Source organism: Protopterus annectens, chromosome 4.part1, assembly GCF_019279795.1.
Source record: "Protopterus annectens isolate FY-2018-M chromosome 4.part1, PAN1.0, whole genome shotgun sequence".
Lineage (NCBI taxonomy): Eukaryota > Metazoa > Chordata > Ceratodontiformes > Protopteridae > Protopterus > Protopterus annectens.
In genome coordinates, this window is record NC_056734.1 from 485,492,996 (window position 1) to 485,509,422 (window position 16,427).

At 43.6% G+C, this 16,427-nt stretch overlaps 1 protein-coding gene across 1 annotated transcript in view; it reads left to right on the forward strand.

The window, feature by feature from the left end:
* ATP13A3 (ATPase 13A3) overlaps positions 1-16,427 on the forward strand; it is a 2,707,264-nt gene that overhangs the window by 62,261 nt on the left and 2,628,576 nt on the right. The window contains exon 2 of the mRNA XM_044070296.1: positions 2,601-2,729. The gene's annotated coding sequence lies outside the window, so the exon portion shown is untranslated. The remainder of the gene's footprint in view (positions 1-2,600; positions 2,730-16,427) is intronic.

The following is a 16,427-nucleotide window of genomic DNA, read 5'->3' on the forward strand; positions in this document are numbered from 1 at the left end:
GTTCTCTTAAAGGTTGAAATGCATAGTGTATTTTTGAATGTGGGTATGTTTTCCTGGTGAATGTGGGAGTGGGGTTAACATTGATTATAGTTGTTCAAAGATACTACAATGTTTACAGAAAAATAGATTAACATAAATGTGTTGGGATATGTTGATGTTTCTGTCTGACATGGTATTAGATAGTGGGTATGAAGTTTCTAAAGGTGAATGTAGCTGCGAGTGATAGCAATGACTCGGATTTGTTAATCCGCATACTATGTTTAAGAATGAGCTGATGCTCTTGTTATAAAGTTTTTAGTTAAGAAGTGTAGAGTTTTAAGATGCTGTGTTACTGTAAAGTAGTAGATTTAAAACTCTCTCAAAACTGTAGTACTGATGTGAGTAATTTCCCTGCTGTTTGATATATTTAGCCATTAGTCAATGGTGTTCATGAAAATAGTATGTAGAGATGCTTATTGATAAATATGGGCATTTTTCAGACTGTGCCAATATTTAAACTGGGGTTATGCTTGATGAAGATAAATAGGTAATCAGGCATACCTGACTAGGTATTGTTATGGCTGTTTACAAGCTTGGATGCAAAATGAAGGTATTGTTACTGTATTGTGGTGTGAGTAAATGAGCTCTATGCAAACTATTACGTTATATGACTGTGGAGTTTAGGTAAGCTTATTTGAATGGGTCAAATGGGAATCTTTCCTGCATATTCTAAGCTTCTAGGCCTTTATCAGAAGACCCAATAGCTTGGCCATATCTAGAAATTCTTTCCAAACAATCTGCTATCCACTTGTAATGCACTATACATTCTATTGTACCTGTCTGTTAACCTAATGGAAGTTAAAATTATCATTGTGACTAAGTAAAATTGAAGTGTAACTGTGGAATATAGTAATTTCTAGGTTGTATCTTTTTTCTGTTATATATACTTTTGTATCCTGTATGTGATATCTAACATTTGCAGTTTTGCATTGTATTGGATGACTTGAGGTTTATTAACTGTAGATCTTTTCCTCTCCAGGCCTGTCATGACCCAGTCAGACTTTCCCTGTAAACAAATGCTAATTAATAAATGAATGTTTACTGTGGGGCAAAGATTTTAGTGTCTTGTAAAGCTAAGTATGTTGGAGAGTGATCTGGAAGTTCTGTTACTGTTTTTGCAATACTGTCGTAGTGTTTGGGGTAAGAAGCTTGATTTATTCTTAGCTGTTATGGTATATTTTATGGGGCCAATATTGGTTGGTTGAATGAAGGGGTTCTATACTGTTTATTGGGAATTTTTAAGGACTTGTGTTTTATATTGTTGTGGGGTAAATATGGCTCACTTCTTTTTGTATTAAAATTGTCACTGAACAGCATTCTGTTTATAAATATGCATTTGACTTGGAGGGTAACTTTTGTTTTTTGTGTGTGTGTGTATATGTATGTGTGTGTTTGTATATGTATATGTGTATATATATATATATATATATATATATTTTTTTTTTTTGTTTGGTTTTTTAGTTAATGTATATGAAAAGTCTGAAGATGAAGTGTCATGAAAAGTTCTATGGTTATAATATTTTGGCTTAATGGTGATGATTGGTGAATCTCTATAGATGATAATTGAAGTTAATCTTTTTTGCCCTTGCTGTTTGTTGATCATCTCCCTGCTTGGCCAGTAATTCAATTTGTTCCTATTTACCCATCACAAAGATAGGGTTCAACTAGAAAGGGCCACCAGTTAGAAAGCTGTCAAAGGTGGGAAACTGCAGCAACCATTTGTAGGCCCTGATGCAGGCATCAGCCTCCACTCCCTGTGAGAGGTGAGCAGGGCAGACACTTTCACTCCTCTCCCTTCCCTCATGGCTTTGCTAGTGCAGAGGTTGGTAATCAAACCCCAGTCACCTAAGTCGCAGTCAAGGCTTTTTCCCATTTTATTCTAGTGTTCTTTAGTTGGCAACTTGAAGGGCAGCAGAATTTTATTCTTTTAAACACACACGTTTGTGATTCTATATTTGTGCCCTTTTACTTTAATCTGGCTTCTTTCAGGTGGAACCTAGTTTGGACAGGATTAATGAACTGGCAACTTTTGAGATATGCGCATGCCTGCTAATGTTAAGTGAGATGCATAAATGCTGTACAGGTGGCAAATGGGGCATATCCCTTTGTGTGCCATCTAGAGATTTTTAGATGGTACTAGATTGATGCATGTAAGTATTGTACCTAATGCAGCAAATCTTGAAGTTCACCAGATAATAGTGTACATTAATATTTCTTTCACTATGATCCCATATGGTGATGACACAAAAATGAGGGAAATGTTATTTATAGATTCTTCAGATTTTGATTTTGCATAGATGCAATGTTTGGATTCTAATCTACATTTTATGTTTATTTGCTGAAGATTGTTTTTGTTGTCTCGTGGTTTGCTGTAAGTCAGCCTGTATTTGGAGAGTTACAAGCTATGTATTGTTTTATATATTAGATCTGTATGAAAATAGTTTGATTTTTCTAAGGCTCGTGCAGTCAGCTCCCTGTTTGGTAGGTTTACAGTGGTTGTTACTGAAGTTGTTTCCTGTGTTAGCAAACCGTTTTCTCACATTAACACATTGGTATTTCAGATTACTTGGTGTGATTGACAGTTTGAGGTGAATAAGTTTATTAATACAAGAGGAGGAATCCCGCAGAAGATTCGATGAAAGTCATCACCAGTAGACGCTTGGAAGATTTGGCTGTTGTCTGTGCTGTATGTAAGTGTAGAATATTATGTTTCACATTTCTGTTTTTAACACCTCTTGCTTTGCCCCTTGAAGTTTGGTTGATGCTGTGTTTTTTTTTTTTTTTTTTTTTTTGCTTTTGTTTCTACTGGAAGAAAGTGCAACAAAAAAGAAATCTGACAAAAAAAAAAAAAAAGGCAAAAAAGAAAATGGATTTTGTTGTATATTGTGTCGGTTTTGTGAGTATTGTAAAGAACACCAGAACCAGAGTACATATTTTTTTTTAGAGCAACATTGATCTTGCAAGTGTGTTTCCATTTGTAAGTGTATATGCTATTGTGCCAAGAATTAAGATTATTAAATGATTTTATGTTCTGCTGTGCTGTATTTAGTATATTACCAGCATCTACACAAGTCTCATTTTTCCTGTTTGTACATGGTGTCAGGGTGTCACGTCCACAGTGACCATCACATAGAACCAGTGGTTCATACTGCTGGGTGACTAGCAGGTCTAGGTAGGCTGTGTGTACTACCTTTCCCTCGTGTATAGCCTTGGTAACTGTCTCAAATAAGTCCACCAGGTGTAGGAGGCATGATCTGCCCTTACCAACGCCAAACTAGGTAGGATCTAGTGTTTGGAGGTTCCCAGTGTCTCTGTTAATGAGTTCCATGATGATTCGCTCCGTAGCCTTGCAGAACAAGCTAGTCAGGCTTATAGGGCGATAGGTCCCGGGGTCTGTTGTGGCTCCACCTTTGTGGAGCTGAATAACCGTTGCTGTGCGCCACTCTATGGGTACATAGCCTGTGGAGAGGCTGAGTTTGAACAGTGTGTTTAGGTGAGTGGTTAGTTCGTCTTTGAGCTCGTGTAGGAAGCAGCCTGGGACACCGTCTGGTCCCATTGATGCTGTGTTTTTGGCTTTGGAGAGAGCTGTTTTAACCCGAGTGTCTGTGATTTCAAGGACTCTACATTCTTCTGGTATGGTTATGGGCCCTTTTGGGGGTGAGAGCGGGGTGAAGTTTGTGCTGAAACTGTTTGCCAGGATGTTGACGATATTGGTCGGTTCAGTGTATTTTGTGCCATTCTGCACTAACTCCGAACAGATCTGAGCATTTCCTCTTAGATTCTTGACATAGCTAAATGTGGTTATCTTTGGAGTCCTTGGCAATTTTTCTTTCAAAGCTCGCCTTGGATGATTTTATGAGGGATCATAGTTTCTTGCTGATATTGATCAGGGATGTCTTCCCTTCTTGGGATTTTACTCTTTTCTGTACTAGTTTCCTCCTTCTGTTGTATAGCTTGTTTACGGTAGGAGTCCACCAGACTGGTTTCCTTTTCTTGGAGGAGTGAGTCTTGGTTTTGCTTGGGATGGCATGATCCATGCATTCTTGTAGCTGCCCATAGAATGAATTTTGCAGCTTGGACAGTGTTATCCTTCAGCCTGGGGGCTTTGAAACTTTGCTTTTGAAAAGTTTTTCACTGTGACTTTCTTGTGCGGGGGTGGGGGCGGAATATGGATATCCAAAGTGATTTGTTTATGGTCAGATCTAACCTGCGAGGTGTTGACCTCTGGTGTGGAACACCAGTCGCCCAAGTTGGTGATGACCAGGTTCAGTATGTTGTCACCTATTGTGAGAGTGTTGACCAGTTGAACCAGGGCGTTTGAGTTTATAAATTCTAGGAAAAGTTGGGCAAGGGAGTTAGTACTTGAGTAGATGTTCATCGTGTTACCCTACTGCAGTCATCACACTTGGGTTATCCTGTCGTCAGTCAGTCCCACAGTCGGCCGGAATTCCAAAGTCTTGGTCCGGCGTCAGTTGCTGTTGCTTCCTCCCTGATGTCAGTGCGCCAGGGGTATATATAATGCATCCGACGCCATTTTCTTCAGTCTTTCTTGCCGCATGGTGCCCGAAGCAGAAGCAGTTCGCAAGTGCCGGTCGGCCGACTCCTGAGATTTTCGAAGTCGAATTTCAGATCCGAAGTTATCAATAAAGCTAAGTACCCCGTTGGGGAAACTTTTCTTGCCTCAGACCGATGTCAGAAAAAGTTAACAATTGTATTTCTTGTGGGAAGCAAATACCTCATAAGGATTTTCATTCTTACTGCATACCTTACCTAGGCCCAGACCACGACGTCACTGGTTGTCGTTTTTGTGCTAGGTTTAATAAGCGTACTATAAAAAACGCTTTGATTTCGCATGACACTACTTTGGTAGAAAATTTAACTACACTATGCCGTCGGAGCAACCGACTACCGGCGTGCACAAAAAACGCAAGGATAAGGACAGGCAGCCTAGACCCAAGCCAGACTCCGAGGCCTCGGCTGGTCCAGTCCCCGGTTCACCGGTCTTCAGTGAGGCGCCGACGCAGTCCCTGACTACCGCAGATCTGGAACCTGAGACCACTTCGGAACTTTTGGCGGAAAGTACTAGGCCAACGCAGCCATTTTGTTTAGCCCCTTCCGACGACACTGCTGAAAAAGATGGTGCTGCAGAAACACCTTCGGTTTCTGAAGGTGTCTTCAGACCGACGACGCTCACCATAAAAACATATGCTAAGACTAAGACTCCTATTAAACCTAAAAAGACTGCATTCAGTCTCCAGTTCAAGGCCCCATGCCTAAGAAACAGATGCTCAAATGGCTGAAGATTTGATCTCTTTAATCAAGGGTTCCCAACCCCCACCCGACAAAAGGCCTAGACAAGAGGAAGAATATGCCTCCTCTGAGCAAGTGTCTATTTCCTCAGGCTCCTCTGAGGACCAAGATTACTCCTTCTCCCCTTATGAAGATTCTGATGCTGAGGATTCTATTCCCTCAGCTTCTACTCCTTTGGGAAAACTTTACACACTATGAGGGAATATTTTCACTGGGAAGGTCAGGACTACTCTGACTCAAAGAAAAGGCTCAGAGAGTTTCTTTTACTCCCCCAGCACAGACCACTTGCCATCCCTCCAGTTTTAGACATTGTGGATAATGTTTACTTAGAATCCAGTTTGAACCCAGATTCTCTGCCTCCTGCTCCGGCCAAACCTGACAGATACTATAGAGTGCCTGATTCCCACAAATTTCTATATAAAAGCCCTGTTGCTGATCCAGAGACCATCTCCCAGGGTCCCAATGGGGCTAAGGCTTCTATGGCAAAAAATCCTGTACCCTCTGAAAGGGACTCCAGAGCACTAGACAGGTGGGGGAAAAAGGTTTACACCTCAGCCACTCTAGCTATGAGGGCACTAAATTGCCAATTCCACATGCTAAAATATTAGCAATTTCTAATGTCTCAGTTAAAACAAAAAATGAGCACACTCCCTCAACAGTCTGAATTGAAAGAAATGCAGGATCTGTTGCATGCAACTGAACAGGTGGGCAAACATACTTTACAATGTGGGTTTGATTCTTTGGAGGCTTCCTGCAGAGCAGCTGTCACTGGGTCTGTTATATGTAGGCATGCTTGGTTAAGGGAACAAACTCTGCCTGATCATGTTAAAGCAAAGCTTCTAGATGCTCCCTTACAGCAAGATGTTTTTTTTTGGAGTTAAAGCAGAAGAAGTCTTAAAGAAAATGGAGGATAAGGCAAAATCTATGCAGACAGTCAAAGATTTCCTACAGGTACAGCCCCCTCGCTTCAGCAGAAATTGGCCAACAAAAAATTGGTCCTTTCCAGCTACTGACAGACCTCAGAGGGGTAAATACAGACGTCCAAGAGGCAGAGGACAACCACAAGTCCAGTACAAACCTCGCAAATGGGGCACTGCAACACAGAAGGGAGGAGAAGACAAGTCCCAAACTACCAGAAGGCAAACTCAATGACTTGCACCTCATCTGGCCAAGCAACACTCTCTTGGCAGTCCCCTTGGGAAGAAAACTCGCACTTTTTTCAGGCAACTGGAACATTGTCACAAAGGACAAATGGGTCCTAGACATAATTTTAAGAGGGTACAGGTTCCACTTTCACACCTTGCCAATGAAAAGAGGAATGCCAAACCTGCCACAAAAACAAATTCCAGCTCTCATGGACATGAGAGCCATTCAACTGGTACCTACTTGAGAGCAAGGCCAAGGATTTTACTCAAGACTCTTTCTAGTTCCCAGAAAGGACAATGCCTGGAGACCAATTCTGGACCTTTCAATTCTAAACACCTTCTTACAAGTACCCAAATTCAAGATGCTAACACTACAGCAGCTTCTTCCCATGTTGGGCAAGAAAACATGGCTAGTAATGTTGGACCACAAGGAGGCATACCTGCATGTCCCTATCAGACAAAGTTGCAGAAGATACCTTTGTTTCATTGCAGGTTCAACCCATTACCAATTCTCTGCACTGCCCTTTGGCTTATCTACTGCGCCCAGGGTCTTCACAAAATGCCTGGCACCAGTAATTGCATACTGCAGACAAAGAGGAATTCATATATACCCATACCTGGACTGCCTCATCCAAGCAGAAAGCAAGGACATCCTCTTACAGCATCTGGCGTTTGTAAAACATCTTCTAAGTTGCCTGGGGTACACATTAAACGAAAAGAAATCAAAACTAAGTACCCTCACAAAATGACATTCCTGGGTGCCAGCTTGAATACAACGGCCCAGAAGGCTTATCTGACGCCAGACAAACAACTACAACTGACTCAATATTTCAAAACAATGGCAACAAAGACCCAACTACCTGCAAGAAAATTTCTGCAGGCCTTGGGCTTCATGGCATCTTGCATACTACTAATACCATTTGCAAAGCTGCATATGAGGAAATTACAGTGGTACCTAAAAAGCATATGGTCTCAACACAGCCACAGCTTGGACACAATGATATCTCTCATTCCCTGCCTACAACAGGAGTTTCTATGGTGGTCACAGGCATGTCACCTCAACAAGGGTCAGCCTTTCACCTTGCCCCCAGCCAGGCAAACTATGACAACAGATGCATCGGACTACGCCTGGGGGGCACACATGGCAGGACAGTGCGTTCAAGGCATATGGACTGCAGATCAAAGGAATCTGCACATCAATCAAAAAGAGATGCTAGCTGTACAGAATGCTCTGACAGCCTTCAAGAATCTATTACATCCAGGACAACTTACAATAAGGACGGACAACACCACAGTAATGTGGTACCTAACAGGGGGGGGGTACACACTCCTACCCTCTATTCAGGCAAGCAATGACCCTGTGGAACACAGCTCTGGCTTACCAAATTCAGTTACAAGCTCAATTCCTGCCAGGAAAAAAGAACACATTGGCAGACGACCTCAGCAGAAACATCATGGATCCCCACGAGTGGAAACTGGGTCCACAAGTATTTGCAATGATAACTCAAAAATGGGGCCTTCCAGACATAGACCTGTTTGCCAGTCCTCAAAACTATCGACTAACAAAATTTTGTACAAGGGCACTTCACCATCAAGCTTGGAAAGTGGACGCACTCTCATTCAGTTGGAAAAACCTGACAGTATATGCCTTCCCTCCATTGCCTCTCCTCACAAAGGTGCTTCTGAAAGTCAGAAAGGAGAGACCACGACTGATACTCATAGCCCCAGACTGACCACGCCAGCTCTGGTACCCACTATTGAGGAATATGGCCCAGGGCCCACCTTAGATTTTACCACAAATTGCCCATTTGCTCACACAGCAAAACAATCAGATTCTTCACAGCCAGCTCAAAACCTTAAATCTGGCTGCATGGCAAATCACCTAAGCATCCAGCCAGCTCCTCTTTCCCAAGCAGTTATGGATGTTGTTCTGGAAGCTAGGAGGCCCAGCACCAGGAAGGCCTATTCGGACAAATGGAAAAGGTTTTGTGCCTGGAACCAAGCTAAAGGCCAAAACACACTTCAGCCTCACATGCCTCAGATTCTACAGTATTTAACTGAGATGTTACACAAATGACTTTCTTTTTCTTCCATTAAAATCCATGCATCAGCTATTTCAGCCCACTACAACACGGATCCACCCTTATTTTCGCATCCACTTCTAAGGCAGTTCCTCAGAGGGGCAAAAACCATTAGGCCCCCCAGGAGAGTGCCTACACCAACATGGGACCTCAATTTTGTTCTGGAAAAACTTACGCTACCTCCCTTTGAACCAGCTTTCTCTGCAGATCTACAGTTCCTATCATGGAAGACTGCCCTGCTGCTAGCAATAACTTCAGCTAGAAGAGTCTCAGAGCTGCAGGCACTAATGGCAGTGGAACCTTTCCTCATTTTCCATCAAGACAGAGTTTCTCTATGAACTAATCCTTCCTTCATGCCTAAGGTGGCTTCCAGTGTGGCTTTAAATCAAACCATCCACTTACCCACCTTCTTCCCAAATCCACAGAACAAAGGAGAAAGACTCCTGCATTCCTTGGACATTCACAGGCAACTTCGTTACTACTTGGATAAAACTAAGGCTTTCAGAAAATCTGACCAGCTCTTTGTATCCTATGCTACAGCTTGACAAGGGAAGGCTATATCAAAACAAACCATTTTCAAATGGATAGGACATTGCATTCGTTTTTGCTATACCCATTATGGAAAACCAGTTCCTGCTACCATTAGGCCCCACTCTACCAGGGCAACAGCTACATCTACAGCCTTCCTCAGGGGGGGTCCAACCAAGGAGATTTTGGAAGCTGCAACTTGAGTTCAGTACACACCTTTACCAAACACTATCACTTACCACTCTACTCTAAGACTAGGGCTGGCTTCACCACTGCAGTTCTGCAGGGCCTTCTAGCCTCCACTCCTCCACCCATCCTTAGCTTTGGGATTCTACCCAAGTGTGATGACTGCAGCAGGGTAACACTATGAACATAGTACAGTTTTGTACCTACCATAAATGTAGATGTTCGAGTGTACACCCTGCTGCAGTCCAGGTTACCCTCCCTCCATCCCCTCTGATCTATCTGGCTAAATCTCTACAATACCTTCCTGATGTGTTTGCTTATAGCTGGAGGGATTTTGTGTTTGTGCAAAAATTACTTAATTTGGTACTAATTACTGACCACCTTTTTGGGGGCACCTGACATCTGGGGCAAGAAAAACTGAAGAAAATGGCGTTGGATGCATTATATATACCCCTGGCGCACTGACGTCAGGGAGGAAGCGACAGCAACTGACGCCGGACCAAGACTTTGGAATTCCGGCCGACTGTGGGACCGCCTGACGACAGGATAACCCAAGTGTGATGACTGCAGCAGGGTGTACACTCGAACATCTACATTTATGGTAGGTACAAAACTGTACTTTCTCCCACTTAATGTTTGGTTAATTGAAATCACCCAATGTTAGGGTGTTTGATAGGACCTTTGTTTCCCAGTGTTTCCAGAAACGCGGAATGGGGTCCTGGGACATGGTGGGTGATCTGTTGCAAGCTACAATTTGAATTGCAGTTTTGCCCATTGTTAGTTGCACATGGATGATCTCTGAAACCTCGTGCTGTGCCACTAACCTGGAGGTGTGGGTATCCTTGATGAATATGGATATGCCCCCCGCCTTTTGTATTTCGGTGGGTTCTGTGGCCGAAATATATGGTATGAGTTGCAGCCTGGTAGTGCTGGGGTGCTCTTTGGAGCCTTAAACCAGGTTTCTTTTACTGCACATATATCGATTTTCTTCATACTGAGGAGTGCCTCGAGTGCGTGCATTTTGAGGTTTAGACTTCTGGCATTGAGTAGTATTACCCTCAGTTTTTTCTTACTTGTGCTATTTACAGCGGTGGGTTTGTCTTTTGAGCCTTGCCTAAAAAAGGCACTATGGGGGTGGCAAGAGCCTTGGCAAGTATTCGAAAGCCTAAGGGTGACAGGTGCAAGCAGTCTCTAGCGAAGCAGCGTGGCTTGTCCAGCATGTCATCCCAGGCAGTCACTGGATCCCCTTTGAATGACACCAGAAACTTAGCCAATTGTTGAAACTCAGAATTTTTTCTTTATACCGTGATATCATTCTTGGCGAGGGCAGGACGCTACTCAGGGTCAGGGTCATACCGGCCTGGGCTACGTGATCAGAGAGCTCTTCCATGTCTCTCTTCATGTAGTCCAGGGAGGTATGGCTCAGGTCATTCACACCAACATGGACAATGACAGAGTCATATTCGTACTTGTTCTGGAGTGACCTGAGTGCTTGTGTTATGTGGCGGATCCTGGCACCCGACAGGCAGCTAACAGTAACCTTCTATTTATTCAGCCTAGTGAGTGGGACGTCAGTGTGCCTGACTATAGAGTCACCTGTTACTAGTATGTTGGGTATGTTATTTTGCCTTAAGGGCTGTGATTGCATGGCACACTGGTTTTGTGAAGTGTGTGTTTCATGGTTTGTGTTGGGGGGGGGGTGGAGGTTGCTTGGATGTTTGCTTTGGAGGTCTCTGTTGGTTTTGCAGATTTATATTTAGAGCCTCTGAGTATGTTTCCATGTATTTATGTGTGTTTTTTGCCGGTGCTGGTTTAATGGGTCTGTGTAAGACTGGTGGTGTGATATAAGAGTTTCCCTTCTCTTCTTAACTGTCTGATCCAGTCTTGGGATGAGAGAGCTTAGCCTCTAGTTTGGCTGTATAACTGCATCTCTCATGTATTAGTGTTTGGTGGTAGGAGGAGAGGGTTGCGTGTGTACATGAGGCAGTTGTAACATCGCCCAAAATGCCCAGATTCACCTGTTTGACTGGAGAGTACACCTGAAACTGCCCTTTGGACATGCCTGGATAGGTACAGTGAACTGTTTTACTGGATGGCTGGTAAGGTCGAATAGAGAGCCTTGCCCTACTGTACAGTACAGGAGGGTCTAGTGCTAGGGTTTATAAGTGCTTGCTATAAGTTTTGAGTAAGTGCCGGGCTGAGAAATGAATGGCTTGAGTGCTTATGTTTAAAGTTTATCTAATTCCAAGGGAAAAATTGAAGAGGAGACTTTGTGGAACCGGGAGTAGTTTTACCCTATCTAACCGTTGCTACCCGGCGAGCAAAACCGGGCAAATATGGTATTTATAGCAGGGAAATGAAAGAGAGAGAAATTAGCCCAAAATAGCCATTAAACTACTAATTTCTGGGATGAAACCACTCCTCCAGGGACAAATATCCTGCTCAAAGCTCTCCTCTCTCACAGGTGAACAGAGAAACTTCCTTCTATCCAAGTTAAGGTATGGACAAACACAGAGATTTTTAACACAGCCCTGAATTCAGCACTAACTTGAAAACTGGACTATACTAGCTTAGAAAGTTGGGAAACAAGTATGTGTGTGTATATATGTATATATGTATATGTGTGTGTGTGTGTGTGTGTGTGTGTGTGTGTATGTATGTATGTATGTATGTGTGTGTATATATATATATATATATATATATATATATATATATATATATATATATATATATATATATATATATATATAGATATATATATATAAATATATGTATTTTTTTTTTCAGAAAATAAAGCGGATACACTCAAAAACAGGTTAAAAGCACAGAAAATGATGCTTATTGTGCAATTTGTTATATATATATATATATATATATATATATATATATATATATATATATATATATATATATATATATATATATATATATATATATATATATGTGTGTGTGTGTATAAAACAATTGAAAACAAACTGATTTAAAAAAGTTACCCAATTAACCAGAAAAAAGTGCAAAACTGAGCCCTGTTCCAGCAGTCTTCAACCAGACAAGTTCTAACTGCACACCCCTGCTTACTAGGGTGCAGGGGAACCTTCTCCAAAAAAAAAAAAAAAGATGGGCTGGATCAGTGCTCAAGTTATACAAACAAAGCTATATACAGCAGGCCTGAATCTGGTTTATGCTACAGCAACAAGGCTCACCAATTTCACAAAGAATCAGTTCAAATAACAGTCACAATAAGCCTGTGACCAGAACTTCCAAGTTCAGAAGGGCAGAATCCAGCCTCTTCTCCCACAAGAGTGCAGACCACAAACCTTCTTAATGTAGAATAACTGGCCTGAAGCCCAAGTGCTTAAGCCAGAACTAATACACTTTTAGAATAGCAGACACTGGGCCTTCAATCAGCAATTCCCAGCTTAGAAAGATGTAAGCTACCTGTCCTGCCACAACAGTGCAGACCACAAACCTCCTTAATGTAAAACAGCCTGTATGAAGCCCAAGTGCTTAAACCAAAAGACTTAGAATAACAGTTATAATTTAATCAGTAGTGAACAAGTAGTCGGTTTGTATTAAATCTAGCTTTTTGCCCAATAGCAAATTAAGTATCTGCTTTTTGAGTAAGTAAATGTGGAAGTGTCATGCTGTGAGTGCACAACCCTCAGAGGATACTAAAAAAAAAGCTTGTTGATCAGTATTACTGGGAAACTGAGGCATATAAAAAAGTTAGGCATTTAAACTTGTAAGAGTGATTATACCCTTTATGTGAATTATTTTGGGGGGGGGGGGTACAATTTTTCAGAACTAATTTTCCTAGGTCATTGAACACTTTATTTGGTTTCACTGTTGCAGTCATCACATTTGGGCTATCCTGCCAGAGGTAGCCCTCAGTCAGCCCGAATACTAGAGGGCTTAGTATTTCTGCGTTGGTTGCTGTCACTGCAGGGCTGACGTCAGGTCATCAGTGGTATAAAATCAGGCAGCCGACGCCATTGCATCAGTCTTTCTTGCAGAGGAGCCTGAAGCAGAAGCAGTTTGCACGAGTACCAGTCTGCCGATACCTGAGTTTTCATTTCTGAATTGAAGTTGAAGTCTTCTAAAGCTAAGTACCTCGTTCGGGATCCTTTTTTCTTGCTCTAACCGATGTCAGAAAAAGTTAACAATTGTCTCGCCTGTGGAAAGCAAATATCACACTGAGACTTGCAGTCTTACTGCGTCACCTGTTTAGGCCCAGACTACGATGTTCCCTGCTGTTGCTTTTGTGTTTTGTTCAATGCCAGAACTATACGTCGTCGGGCCCTTATTGTAGCTAGATATTTTCGCTCTCAGTCCTTGAATTCCGATATGGCTTCGGTAAGCCATCTGACTACTGATCTTCTGAAAAAACATAAGGATAAAGACAGAGACAGTCCGCACAGGTCCAAAACTGGTAACAATGCTTCCTCTAAGCTAATAGTCAATTCTCTGGCCCCAGTGAGGTGCTTTTGCAGCCCCTGATGCTCGTTTCTGTGGATTCGCATGCTGCTTCCGAGACCCTTTATGAGTCCGGTATGCCGTGAGACTCTTTTTTTTGACCAAGGATCCTGCGGATGTCTCTACCTTGGATGGGTCCAGAGCCGCTGAGCAGGCACCGGCTTCTGAGGAAGTACATCGCACTACCAATACTCGACACAGACAGATTTCTTTCGTATCTTCAGTTCTTTCTAAAACTACCGAGTTTCTAAGGTTCTTTCTAAAACTATCGAGTTTCTAAGGCCCAGGGTAGGAACCACACCCAAATAAAAGTATACGCCTCTGCTACTCTTGCTATTAAATTGTCAGTTCCACGTGCTGAAATATCAGCAACGTACCATGGAATTCCTCAAACAAGAAATATCTTCTATGTGAGAGTGTTCAATCTCACCGTTTGATCTTACACTTGGGTTCGGAGCCGATCCTCGGCTCCGTGTCGGCCGCTTGGCAAAGCTCTGCATCGAGAAGAAGCTTGAGACCAACCTAACTCCCACAATCCCCCTCTGCCTTTACCTCAGATCTAGTTTGCCGCTGCAACGTTTGCATCATTTTTGAAGAGCTCGGACCACCTCAAAGCTAAGATTAATCATGTTAAGTTGTCAATCTCGCCTTCATTCTTGCTTGATGGGTTCGGAGCCGATCCCTCGGCTCCGACTCGGCACTTGCTAATCTCGAGAGTCACTTTTACCAGCTCGAGGCAGCCCCATATCCCATGATGCAAGGCGGTAAGTACCCAGATCTCGTTTGCCACTTCACTTACCAGGAGCTGGTAAAAGGAGGACCTCATAAGCGATTTAATACTTTGATATTTTAGCCCCTTTTTACTAAAAACCCTTTAATTTTTAGTTTTAAGTTAATTTTAAAGATTTTCTGACAGAAATTTACCTGTCTCTTCTTATTTTTTTAGTCAAACTTTACCCATCCCATCCCCCCCCTGTTAGGGTGTGTGTGTTTTTCTACTTATACCTTTTTGGTATATTTAATTTAATTTAATTCTTTGACTGGTGTGTGTGTGTGTTGTGTTACACCATGTCAAAAGAGAGGGTCTCAGGCTTTAAGAAGTGTGACTCGTGCTGTCAGAAGATGTCTCTGACAGACGGTCACACTTCTTGCCTGTATTGCCTGGGGCCTCTTCACCTGCAGGACTCCTGTGCTATATGTCATTCCTTCAGCCAGAGAGTCCTGCAGGAAAGAAGAAACAAACTGATACTTAGGGGCCTTCTTAAGCCGGAGGGCTCTCCGGCTAAGTCGGCTCCATCCAAATCTGCCAAATCTTCCAAGGCCCAGGCTTCTGTGTCAAAGCCTGCGGCCTCGGCTCCGACTCGTTCTGAGTCGAGATCGCTCGGCTGGAGCCGATTCTGGCTTAACAGCCTTCGGCACCGATGGCTATCTGTGCCGATTCTGCATCGACCACTTCGGTGTCGGCTCCAATCGGTTCCGACCACCATGTGGCACAGGCATCGGTGTCGGCTCGATCGGCCCGACACCTACTTTTAGTGGCTGTATCGGCTCCGGCTGGAGCCGATGCATCGAGGCTACCTGTCGGCTCCGATAAGTTGTCAGCTCCGACAGGGTCTATAGTTTCATTGGTTCCGATGGCTCCTTCCAGGAAGAGGTCGAGGTCTCCTTCCTTGGGGCCGCTACTTCGCTCGGCTTCACCTCTCCTTTCGAACGGAGCCATCGGAGCCGATCTTCAAGGTCATCCAGGCTTTCTGACCATGACTTAGAGAGTGGTCAGTAGATTACTTAAGTCACAGGCACTGGCCCAAATGTTACATAGTCCGTCTCAACAGACGACTATTGGTCCACGCCCCTTGACAGTTCCTCCTTCAACTCTACCCCAGAGCTTGGAGTTGGAGTCTTCGGGAATGGTTACTGCTACGGCTGGAGGACAGATACCCCCTTCTGTTCCTTCAGCCTCTACTCTTATCTCCTCTTCGAGACCTTCCTTAGAGGGATTCGGTGGCCGGGCTTCCATGGTCTCCTCCGAGGGGGTGAGTGGCATCGGACCCTTGTCCGAACCCGCTCTTCCCCTTGGAGCCTCGGCCTTGGTGAGCTCGGCTCCGACATCTGCCTCGAGACTTCCCTTCGGTGGTCCCTGGAGTTCCTAGTTCTTGAACGGGTTCTCTCGGACCTGCCTGGGAGGGAGCATTCGAGGTGATGAAGAGTGTGCTGGCCACTGGTATCAGTCAGCAGTCTGTTCCCTTAGCTCCTCCCTCTATAGTGCCTGTTGACATCTCTGCCACTTCTCTTGCTACAGGACCCAGAGATCCTCCGCCTCAGGTTTCCCCATTGGGAATTTCCCCCTCTTCCGAGGATTCTCCTGATGTTTCGGGAGATCCTCCTAGGAAGAGGACTTGTAAGAGGAAACATGTAGACTCCCCCGAGTCTATCACTTCAGATACTGACTTTGATGAGTCAGAGGGATCCCCTAGATCCCCCTCTGAGGATGTCTCCTTCTCAGACATCCTAGAACTACTTAAAGAGAGGGGAAACTGGCCCACCAACAATCCCTCTGAGGATGAGTCAGTATACCTAGAGGCGTTTGGATCTCGACCCTCCACCTCCTGGGTGTCTCCGCCTTTCGACCCCCTTATGCAGGTTATTGCCCGAAGGCGTGGGCAGC